The sequence below is a fragment of the Schistocerca piceifrons genome, chromosome 6 (assembly GCF_021461385.2).
Source record: "Schistocerca piceifrons isolate TAMUIC-IGC-003096 chromosome 6, iqSchPice1.1, whole genome shotgun sequence".
Taxonomy (NCBI): domain Eukaryota; kingdom Metazoa; phylum Arthropoda; class Insecta; order Orthoptera; family Acrididae; genus Schistocerca; species Schistocerca piceifrons.
In genome coordinates, this window is record NC_060143.1 from 304401101 (window position 1) to 304412251 (window position 11151).

Consider the following 11151-nt stretch of genomic DNA (forward strand, 5'->3'; position numbering starts at 1 on the left):
GATTTATACCAAATAAATTAAAAAAACGACGGAGCTGGTCTCCCTTGCTACACAAAACGATTCATAACACTGTTGCAGAAACAATGAAAACAGCATTCCAAGTTCAAACGAAAGCAAAATCTCCAAGATTGGCGATATTTTACAGAAGCTCGAAATTTAGCGCGGACTTCAGTGCGAGATGTCTTGTCTCGAAACCTGGCAGAAAATCCAAAAAGATCCTGTTCGTATGCGAAGTACACCTAGACAAGACGCAGTCAATGCATTCTCCGTGCGATAGCAATGGAAATACTATCGGTGACAGTGCTGCGAAAACAGAGTAACTAAACACAGTCTTTGGAAATTCCTTCACCAAAGAAGACGAAGTAAATATTCCAGAACTCGAACCAAGAACAGCTGCCAACATGAGTAACTTAGAAGTAAATTTCTTCGGAGTAGTGAAGCAATTTAAATCACTTAATAAAAGCAAGCCTTCTGGTTCAGGCTGTATACGAAATAGTTTCTTTTAAATGTATGCTGACGCAACAGCTCCACTAAATTATAGGCCCACTTCATTAACGTCGACATGCAGATGGAATTTGGAACACATGTTGTGTTCGAACATTATGAATTACCTCGAACAAAACGGTGTATTGACATACAGTCAACATGGACATAGAAAACATCGATCTTGTGAAACACCACTAGCTCTTTACTCACACGAAGTGTTGAATGCTATTGACAAGGGATTCCAAATTGATTCTGCATTTCTAAATTTCCAAAAGGCCTTTGACATTATACCACACAAGCGGCTTGTAGTGAAGTTGCATGCTTATGGAATATCGTCTCAGTTATGTGACTGGATTCGTGATTTCCTGCCAGAGAGGTCACCGTTCATAGTATTCGACGGAGGTGATTTTTGGCGTTCCCCATGGTAGTGTAACAGGCCCTTTGCTGTTCCTGACCCATGTAAACGATTTAGGAGACAATTTGAACAGCCGTCTTAGGTTATATGCAGATGATGCTGTCGTCTGTCGTCTAGTAAACTCATCAGAAGTTCGAAACAAATTGCAAAACGATGTAGAAAAGGTATCAAATGCCGAGAAAATCGGCAATTGGCACTAAATAATGAAAAGTGTGAGCTAATCGACACGAGTGCTAAAAGGAGTCATTTAAACTTCGATTACACGATAAATCAGTCTAATCTAAAGGCAGCAAATTCTACTAAATACCTAGAAATTACAGTTATGAACAATTTAAATTGGAAAGAACACAGAGAAAATGATGTGGGGAAGGCAAACGAAAGACTGCGTTTCATTAACAGAACACTTAGAAAATGTAACAGATCTACTAAAGAGACCACCTAAACTATGCTTGTCTGTCCTCTTTTGGAGTACTGCAGCGCGATCTGGGATGCTTACCAGACAGGATTAACAGAGTACATCGAGAAAAGAAGAGCAGCACATTTTGTATTTTCGCGAAACGGGGGAGAGAGTGTGTCGGTCATGAAACAATGTGGGATGGACACCATTACAACAACGGCGTTTTTCGTTGCGGCGGTATTTTCTCATGAAATTTCAACCAACTTTCTCCTCTGAATGCGAAAATATTTTATTGACGCTGACCTACGCAGAGATAAACGATCATCCTAATAAAATATGGAAAGTCAGAGCTCGAAAGATATAGGTGTTCGTTTTTTTTTTTTACCGCTCTATTCGAGAGTGGAATAATAGAGAATTATTGTAAAGTTGGTTCGATGAACCCTCTTCCAGTCGCTTAAGTGACATTTGCAGAGTGTCCATGTAGATGTAGATGTAGAATCAAAAATACCTACACATAATCTAGTTTTTTTACAAGACAGAACAAAAAATAACCGTTCACATACATAAGTGGAATCAAACATACAAATAATCTTTGTTGCTTCTCTCTAAAGCCTAGGAAATGCTCCCTTCGACAAATTTTGGTAGGATTAGAGCAAATCTTTAGTACTGTAAAATAAATTCTTTCCGTGATCATCAGTATACAAGTCCATTAGTTCGAAATGTAAATTTGGGAGACACTCTTTCAATAGCTATCTAAAGGGGCTTTATAAATGCATGAAGTTTTGTCTCCAAGTTAGTAATTTCCTGTAACGAAAACATAACTAAACTTTAGTAAACGCAGGTAATGTATCAAATTGTTCAGAAGTACTAAAAGCGATATGTTTTAATAAAAGTGTACTGTGGACTATTGTTTTTAAAATATTGGTACACTTGTGCCTTAAACAAAATCGACTTTATTTTGCTGTTAGTGATACACCGGTACGTTACCTGGAATCGGTCGCCCAACTCATTTTTAAGTGATTGTACCACCTCTATGTATTTTCCAAAGCGCGCTCCTTCCCCCACAGATGCCGTCAGGCAAAAGCATAGTAGCGTTTTGAATAATGTACTTTTAAAATTCCGGATACCTTATTGAAGGTATAATTTTTATGTCGCGTACTTGGCTACAGGAAATGTAGCGTATTTTTCACTGGAAGTTTATTTTTGAGGAGCTGACGTTTACGTTGGAAAATTTTATTTTACCAAACTTATCGTTAATGAAGTTATTTCCTTTTTGGTGTTTCAGAATTAAATCATTTAGGAAAGCCATAAAGTCTTCTAAAAATCTGAAATCAGCTACCCATTCAGGGTCAGGCAAAAGTGGCACCTGACATCCTTTGTCTTCTAGAAACTGAGTCGTGATGAGACGCAGTCAAAAAACTCCGGAAATCCCTTTTCCTTTGTTCAACAATCGTACCTTATCATGGCAGGGGATATATGGATACTCTTTTTCAAATGAAATAAAAAATTCTTTGAACTGATGATGAATGAATCCGTGAGAACGAATATGGTTCACGATACCCCTCACTACATGCACCACATCTTGAAGACCGATACCTTTGCGCAAAGAGCCACTTGGTGTGCAAAACAATGAACGGAAAGTATAAATTCGGCATGTTTAACTTTTTCTGCAGTAGGCCTATAAATCCTTTTACTTTATCGCATGTTCCCACGCCCCGTTTGTCGTTAAAGAAAACAGCTTTTTCCAACTGAATTCCATTCCTTCAGCTTCCATTACCACCGCTTGTAAAATTTCCGCTCCAGAAGCAGTTTTCTTCATCGAACTCATATTCAGGAGCTCTTACGTTACATGTAGTTTGTCGTCCACACTGCGCTAAAATTATAATAAAAAAAGGCTAGCTGAGTCGTGTCGCTAATGCCTGTGGACTCATCAAGTGCGATTGAGCGCTCTTGCAGCTTTTCAATTTTGGCTTCCAATTGTTCATGCATATTCTCAGCAATATCGCTGAATCGCTGAGAAATTGTAATACGGGAAAGAGGTATACAGTTGTACGCGGGCGCTAATGTGTGATAACATTGTCTCCAGTATGCCCACAAAGTAATTAATGGACCTTCCGTAAATGGCTTCCCAGCTCTTGATAAAGGTAACTTTATAACGAGCTCTAAGAGTGCTTTCGGAGCCCTCTTCATCTTCTTCACCCTAACTTAGGGAAGAAAGATTGTGTTAGGAATAATACAAGCGAAAACGAAATCGGATGCACATTTGAGAGGAGTGTAAAATAAACTTTATTTCGTTTCGTAAGACCTTTAACCAAAATAAACATGCTAAGGTACTGGTGCAATCCTCATTTGGGAATGCAGAATTCTCTTCTGCAACTACCGTAATTCTGCCCGCCCGGCTAGCCACGCGGTCTCATGCGCTGCTTCCCGAGGGAGAAGGCGTGCCGGTCCCCGGCAGTCATCCGCCCTGCAGATTAGTGTCGAGGTCCGGTGAGCCGGCCAGCCTGTGGATGGTTTTATGGCGGTTTTCCATCTACCTCGGCGAATGCGGGCTGGTTCCCCTTATTCCGCCTCAGTTACACTATGTCGGCGATTACTGCACAAACACTGTCTCCACGTACGTGTACACCATATTACCCTACCACGCAAACATAGGGGGTTACACTCGTCTGGTATTAGACGTTCCCGGAGGGGTCCACTGGAGGCCGAACCGCACAATAACCCTGGGTTCGGTGTGGGCCGGCAGTGGGGTGGGTTGACAGCAGTGGCCTGTGATGGGGTTGTGAAGCACTGAGGGCTACGGCGGGACGAAGCCTCTCCTTCGTTTCTAGGTCCCCGGGTCAATACAATACATTTTAATTCTGCTTCTTTGACGTCTCCTATGATGTCACTATACTTTTCTGAATGCAATATGCTGTAGTGCCTTTCAATAAAAGATTTTCTTACACACGTAATTACTGTACCACATATTAGAGTTTTGGGTTTATACTCACAATTAACGAAAAGATAAGAAATTTCCCACTCCAGTTTAAATGGATTTTCAGAAAACTTCTTTTTTTCTGAGAAAGTTGTCAATTTTTCTAGTAACTGTCTTGCGCTTATTTATTTCAGTGCTGAATAAGCCGTCTACCGATGCACACCGCAGCGCATCTAGGCGGCTTCATCATTTAAGCCGAGCTGAAACGAATTAAGCAGAGTTGGGCCGATGCACCCTGCAAACACTCGCTGCAGCTCGCTCTGCACGTACGCTATTTTTCGTGTGTGAGAGGCCCTGTGAGAGGCCCTGGTCCATGCCTTTCGGCTACAATATCAGGCTGAAAGTTCAGCCTGCCAGAAGGCAGTTCTGCCAATGAGTATTGCATAGATGTGAAAAGATCCAGTTTTGACAACTAACATACCACTCACATACGAGGCTGGTTCCACGCGAGATGGGATATTCAATTTCCATAACCATCATGTGTGGCTGATGCGAATCCACACGCAGTTGAAGAAGCAAGGCATCAGCGCAAATTTTTTTGTTAACGTATGGACAGGAACTAATGGCAGTAGACTAATAAGATATTACACATTTAAAAGACAGATTGATTGCTACAAGTTATCTTCAGTTACCCAACGTCTTTCCTGTTTGCAACAGGAGGTTTCATTCCAACAACGGCTGCAGATGTGGTTCATTTATGATGGAGTACTAGTCCATTTTCTTCGGTATATCCTAAAATATCCCCCATAGACATTTTATCGTCAATGACTTGGTCGGAAAGGTCCAGCAGGTTGGGTAGGTCGTTCCCCCATCTCAAAACTTGGGATTTTTTAGCTTATGGGGACAGATGAAGTCTTTGATGTACGCCCTATTGATGAAGTAGAAACACTACAGGAACGCCTCATCAGTGTCTGCCGGGACATACGTGATCAATGTGCAGTTTTGCAGAAGTGCGTAATTTCCTAGCACACGGCCAAAGTCATGCCTTACAATGAATGGACACCATACTGAATTCACCAAGCGATGACTCACAGGTCACACGTAGTAGCGGGCAGATTACATTAGAAACTCTGCTGTTTCGCAGTAACAAAATAATGTGATGTCATTTGTTTACTGCATACTTTTGGTCCTTGACATTAGCAAAAGAACTTGCAGCAGAACACATCTGTTTCACAGCAGTTACAACGAACAAGTGCTCAGAGCTGTTAAGGTACGGGCTATAGAGCCCATTTTTTGCCGGACATTTCTCCTTGTTTTGGTCATAACACCACCTTTAAAAATATGTAGTAAATCTATTTTTAACACCTCACATTTGCAGCATCTAACGGCCACAACAGCCTTTACATACGGGAAATTTTTCTCACCTCCTAAACTTTATCTATCATTGTGGTGCTCCTTCCAGGAATACGGTAAATATTCTTGGATGCCTTAATAAACGTAGCGGCCAAAGGTAACACAAAACGCTTCACATTTCAAGATAGGGATGTCGCACTAGTACAGAAAGACCACACTTAATTCTGTAAAGGTAGTGCAAAAGAAAAACTTACTTTACAATATTATCGCAATGCAAATTGATCTTCAGGAGACAGGAAGATTTCATTTGAAAGAGAAAAAAAATGTGATTGTAAGAAATGTAGTACACAGTGTAGTCACATTAATGTAACCACCGGCAGTGTTCGACTTCAACATGCAAGACCACTCACCGTCGGCAGGTGGTAGCACACGCATCGCAGGGTACATTAAGCGTGTCGTTGAGGTGGCGCCGGCCAGGAGTGGCCGAGCGGTTCTAGGCGCTTCAGTCTGGAACCGGGCGACCGCTACGGTCGCAGGTTCGAATCCTGCTTCGGGCATGGATGTGTGTGATGTCCTTACGTTAGTTAGGTTTAAGTAGTTCTAAGTTCTAGGGGACTGATGACCGCAGCTGTTAAGTCCCATAGTGCTCAGAGCCATTTTATTCTGAGGTGGCGGGGGGGGGGGGAGGGGGGGGTGAAGATGAGGAAAAGTGTACAGTCGTCGTTTTAATGCAAAAACAGAGCGATTTATCTGACGTCCAAAACGACATGATCATTGGCTTTGGGCCCAGCTGCAAACATTTCCGAAATGGCTAATTTTGTAAAATGTTCTCGTGCCACTCTGCTTAAAGTATATGGTGTGTGGCAAAACGGCACTAATTGAAACTCTCGCCGAGGCAACTGTGGTGCAGCACGGGACATAGATGACAGGGGTGAACGACGGCTGCAGAGTGCGTACGGGCGAACAGACGAGCAACTATTGAGTAACTGACCGTCCAGATGAACCATGGGGCTACAGACAGCATCTGCTCAACGACCGTGCAGCGAACGTTGCTGGGAATGGACCGCTGCAACAGGCGCCTTGTTTATGCAAACCCGCTGACTATTGTTCAGCAGTGACGAAGGCTGGAATTGGCACACCAGTACCTCAGTGGACATCCACTGAGTGTCGACAGGTGGCCTTTTCAGATGAATCACGTCTTATGCTCTATCGGACAGTTGGTCATCGACTTATGAGAGCAAACTCCCTGGAACCAGGAGGAATATTTATGGTCTGGTGAATGTTGTCGTCGCACTCCCTGGGTGGTCTTGTCATACTAGGGGACACAATATCTCAACACAAGTATGCGTCTGTCTCTGGGGACCATATCCACTCATACATGTAGTTTATCTATGCTTGGCACAATCAGATCTACTAGCAGGAGAATGCAACGTATCACATAGCTCGCAGTGTACGTGCGAGGTTCTAAGAGTACCGGCATGACTGTATTCCCCTGGGCACCAAACTCCCCACATTAAAACCCAATCGAGAATTTGTGGTATCACCTCGTTCGTGCTGTACGGGCCATATATCCTCAACCCGAGAAACCTAGTGGAGCTGGCCACGCCGCTGGATTCGCCGTGGCTCCATTTCCCTGCCAGTACATTCCAGAACCTCACCGACTCTCTTCCTCCATTTTCGCGCTACAGAAGATGGTTATTCAGACTTATTATTGGGTCGTGTATAATATAACTGTAAAAGAATGTGAATAATGTTGTACGGTATGTAAAAGTACAGGGTGCGTCAAAAAAATGTATACACACTTTGAACTGTCATAGACAATTTGTTTCCCGTTCTACAAGGTTAAATATCTGTGAGAAAGCAATGTTACGTTTCTTCAACAGGTGGCAGCAATGGCAAGGAAGTAACTGCAACATGGCGGACGTGCGTTTGAGCTTTGAAGCGCGGAAGCAGATAAGTGGTACTGGAAGTTTGAGAATGTCGCTGCGGTTCAAAGACAGTGGAGAAGTGAGTATGGTACAGAACCACCTTCAAGGTTAACAATTACACGTCTACGAGACAAATTCGAAATTCATGGAACAATGTGTGATGTGCATAAAGGTCGATCGGGGCGACCTCATACAGCTACAAGTGATGATTCCACAACTGCAGTCTTGGAACTGTTTCAGCGTTCGCCTCAAAAATCTTCAAGGCAAGGCACGTGAGAGAATTGTAAGTGCTAGCAGTGTGCTACGCATTCTGAAGAAAGGCAAGTTTCGTGTGTACATTCCAAGGCTGGTCCAACAGCTAAGTGACGACGATCCAGATCCAAGGTTAGAATTTTGTGAATGGGTTCAGGAGATGGTGAGATCGAACCGGGATTTATGGGTAGCATAATTTGGTCGGATGAAGCCCAATTCAAACTCAATGGAATTGTCAATAGGCACAATTGTGTGTCCTGGGCTGAAGATAATCCTTACATTACAGTTGAAAAGGCTGTGAATTTGCCTGGTGTGAATGTGTGGTGTGGTTTGTCTGCAGGGGCACTCATTGGGCCTTCCCGCTTTGAAGGTACTGTTGCTGGAGAAACGTACCTAACAATACTTGCTGACTCCATATTCCATGTCATTCGTGCATTATACAGTAATGATGAGTTTTACTTCCAACAAGATGGCGCCCCGCCGCACTATCATAGAGACGTACGAGCATACCTGGATCACAGTGTGCCAGGCCAGTGGATAGGACGCAGGGGACCAATCGAGTTTCCTGCACGCTCTCCAGGCTTCACGCCACTGGATTTCTTCTTATGGGGCATAGTAAAATATGAGGTGTACAAACGTAAACCACGTAACCTGGACACACTTTGGAATGAGATTCAGGCGCTGTGCGCAGAAATCTCATTGAACACCTTTGTACGATGTACGGAATCAGTGGTGACTCGTACTCAGAAATGTATTGATGCTGAAGGCCACCAGTTTGAACATTAATCACACTTGCAAAGTACATTTATTTTTCCAATTGGACTTTAAGCTTTTCATTTCCAGGAATTTAACATTGTAGAACGGGAAATAAATTTTCTCTGACGCTTCATGGTGGGTATACATTTTTTTGACGTACCCTGTATATACGTTTTTAGTGAAATGTTTTGTTTGCCATGGTAACCACCCTCTCATCATCCCCTGTGCCACTCCCCACCCCTCCCACACCCTCCACCATTTAATCCTAGCCTGGGAATGCAGGCAGTTGTACGCTTCCAGTCCGCGAGCGAAATGCTGTCGACTCAGCGGTTGCGTTACCAAATGCATGCTGTCGAGAAATGTCAGCAGCGGAACCTTAACGCGTCGTACTCTGGGGGTCCTGGGAATATTTAGAGCTCCTGCCGAGTCGCTCAGGGTCCGCCTTTCTTCCCGACACTCGGCACGGCTGGCTGAGCGATCCGCGGTCCCCCCAGCCTGGCTCGTTTCTTCTCCCGGCCTCCCACTCCAGCTGCAGCCTTGTCAGGTGCGGGCCGGGTGCGCGTGCACCGAGCCGAGCAGGCGGCAGTGAAAGCGGCCCGAGGCGGCACGTAGCGTGCCATCGATCGCAGGCCGCAGGGCGCCGCATTCAGCTGAGGCGGGCGCGCTGCCACCGGAAGCCACGCTCTTTTGTCTCTGCCGCTCGCCCCTCCACATTCATCAGCCTGGCTGTGTGCGCCACTGTTCGCTTCCCCCTCCCCCACCGCCAACCCCACAATTGCCCCGCCACCACACTCCACGCACGACCGCCTGTGGTCGGAGAAGCGGCGTGTCGTCTTGTTACCGTGCACAGCAACAATCAATCACTTCTCGAGTACAGGTCTGATAGCAAAGGTAAAGGCACAAGAGAGGCAGTTCTGACATTGCGCTTGATAATAAAAGCAAGACTGAAGAAAACTCTAGACACGTTCATACCGTAGAACCTCGATCAACCGTCACTTTTGGGACCATGCGGTGGTCTGACCGATAGAAAGGTCCGATAATCAGAGAAGAATGAAACAAGTCATTTTCAGAGCTCGAACCGATGTTGCAAATCAATATTAAGTAAAAAAAAAATACATTTATACTAAAGAGAAACAGAAAATTGTACACACTGTTAATCCATTTAAAATTATGTAAAATGTATTTTGAAACTTCCTGGCAGATTAAAACTGTGTGCATGCCGGACCGAGCCTCGAACTCGGCGAACTGCCAGAAAGTTTCATATCAGCGCACACTCCGCTGCAAAGTGAAAGTCTTATTCTGGAAACATCCCCCAGGCTGCGGCCAAGCCATGTCTCCCCAATATCCTTTCTTTCAGGAGTGCTAGTTCTGCATGCTTCGCAGGAGAGCTTCTGTAAAGTTTGGAAGGTAGGAGGCGAGGTACTGGCAGAAGTAAAGCTGTGAGGGCGGGGAGTGAGTCGTGCTTGGGTAGCTCAGTTGGTAGAGCACTTGCCCGAGAAAGGCAAAGGTCCCGAGTTCGAGTCTCGGTCCGGCACACAGTTTTAATCCGCCAGGAAGTTTCATATCAGCGCACACTCCACTGCAGAGTGAAAGTCTCATTCTGAAAATGTATTTTGTTTAAATTTCTTAAACCTTGCATTTGCGGCTGCATCACGTTACTTCGCTGTCCACAATATGTCCATAGCTGACGATTTTTCCAACAGTTTCCGGTGCATATGAATAGCTCTTTCTTTTATCACAGGGCTTTGAACGTGGAATCCCCTTACGTTTTTCCTGACAAATCCAAACCCACACAGCGTCATTCAAGACCTTAAGTTTTGGTTTTTTCACGCCTTTCTAGTTTTAAAATAATTTTCACTATCTACAGTTAACAAACAATCTTCAAGATATTTCGGTTCTATTTCCAGTTTTTAATGCTTGTCAGTCCAACACAGATTTCAGAGGTTAAATTAATAACTGACTCACCTTTATCAATTCTTTACAGAACATTTAATTTCTGTTCCATTACGCTCACAAAAAGTTCCCTTTTTTTGATTTTTAACTATTTTTCGTCTTTCAAAATCCCTTACACTTCGTAATCGCAATGTAAGAAACTGTATAAAACTATATTGTAATATTGAAATTAAAAGGAATACAATAATAAACTTAAAAATCTCACAGATAAAGCGGCAGATTAAAGCCTGCAGCAAAGCGAAAATTCCAGAATTACAGTAGTCTGACAAGTGAATATGTGCGAGGAGCATAACTCAGACGAACACCTGCAAATAAAATCGATTGATGAATAACGATGGCACATTACCCGGCAAAGAGTGCACAAGAAGTGTTGGACCGGTTTTTGGATACTCCGAAGAGTCAGTTAATCAAAGGCCAGCCAATCCAGGTTCTCCTCTAGGATTTGTGGGCATGGAAGAAGCGTTCAACAATGCAAAACGTGCAAGAGGTTCGAAATTGTAAGAAACATAGGGGTAAGCAATGGGGGAAAAGTGGGTAATGTACAATATGTACACGAACCCTGAGGGAGCACTGAGACTGGAAGACAAAGAAGGAAGGGCTGGCATTAAGAAGCGTGTAAGACAGAGATGTGGCCTTGTCTCTGATATTTAATCTGTACATCGAAGAACCAATGGCTGAAATAAAGGATAGGACC

At 43.8% G+C, this 11151-nt stretch overlaps 1 non-coding gene across 1 annotated transcript; it reads left to right on the top strand.

The window, feature by feature from the left end:
• Positions 1-9964: 9964 nt before the first annotated feature.
• Trnas-aga lies at positions 9965-10039 on the top strand. The gene has a single exon. It is a non-coding gene; the product is annotated as a tRNA-Ser (tRNA).
• The last annotated feature ends 1112 nt before the right edge of the window (positions 10040-11151 follow it).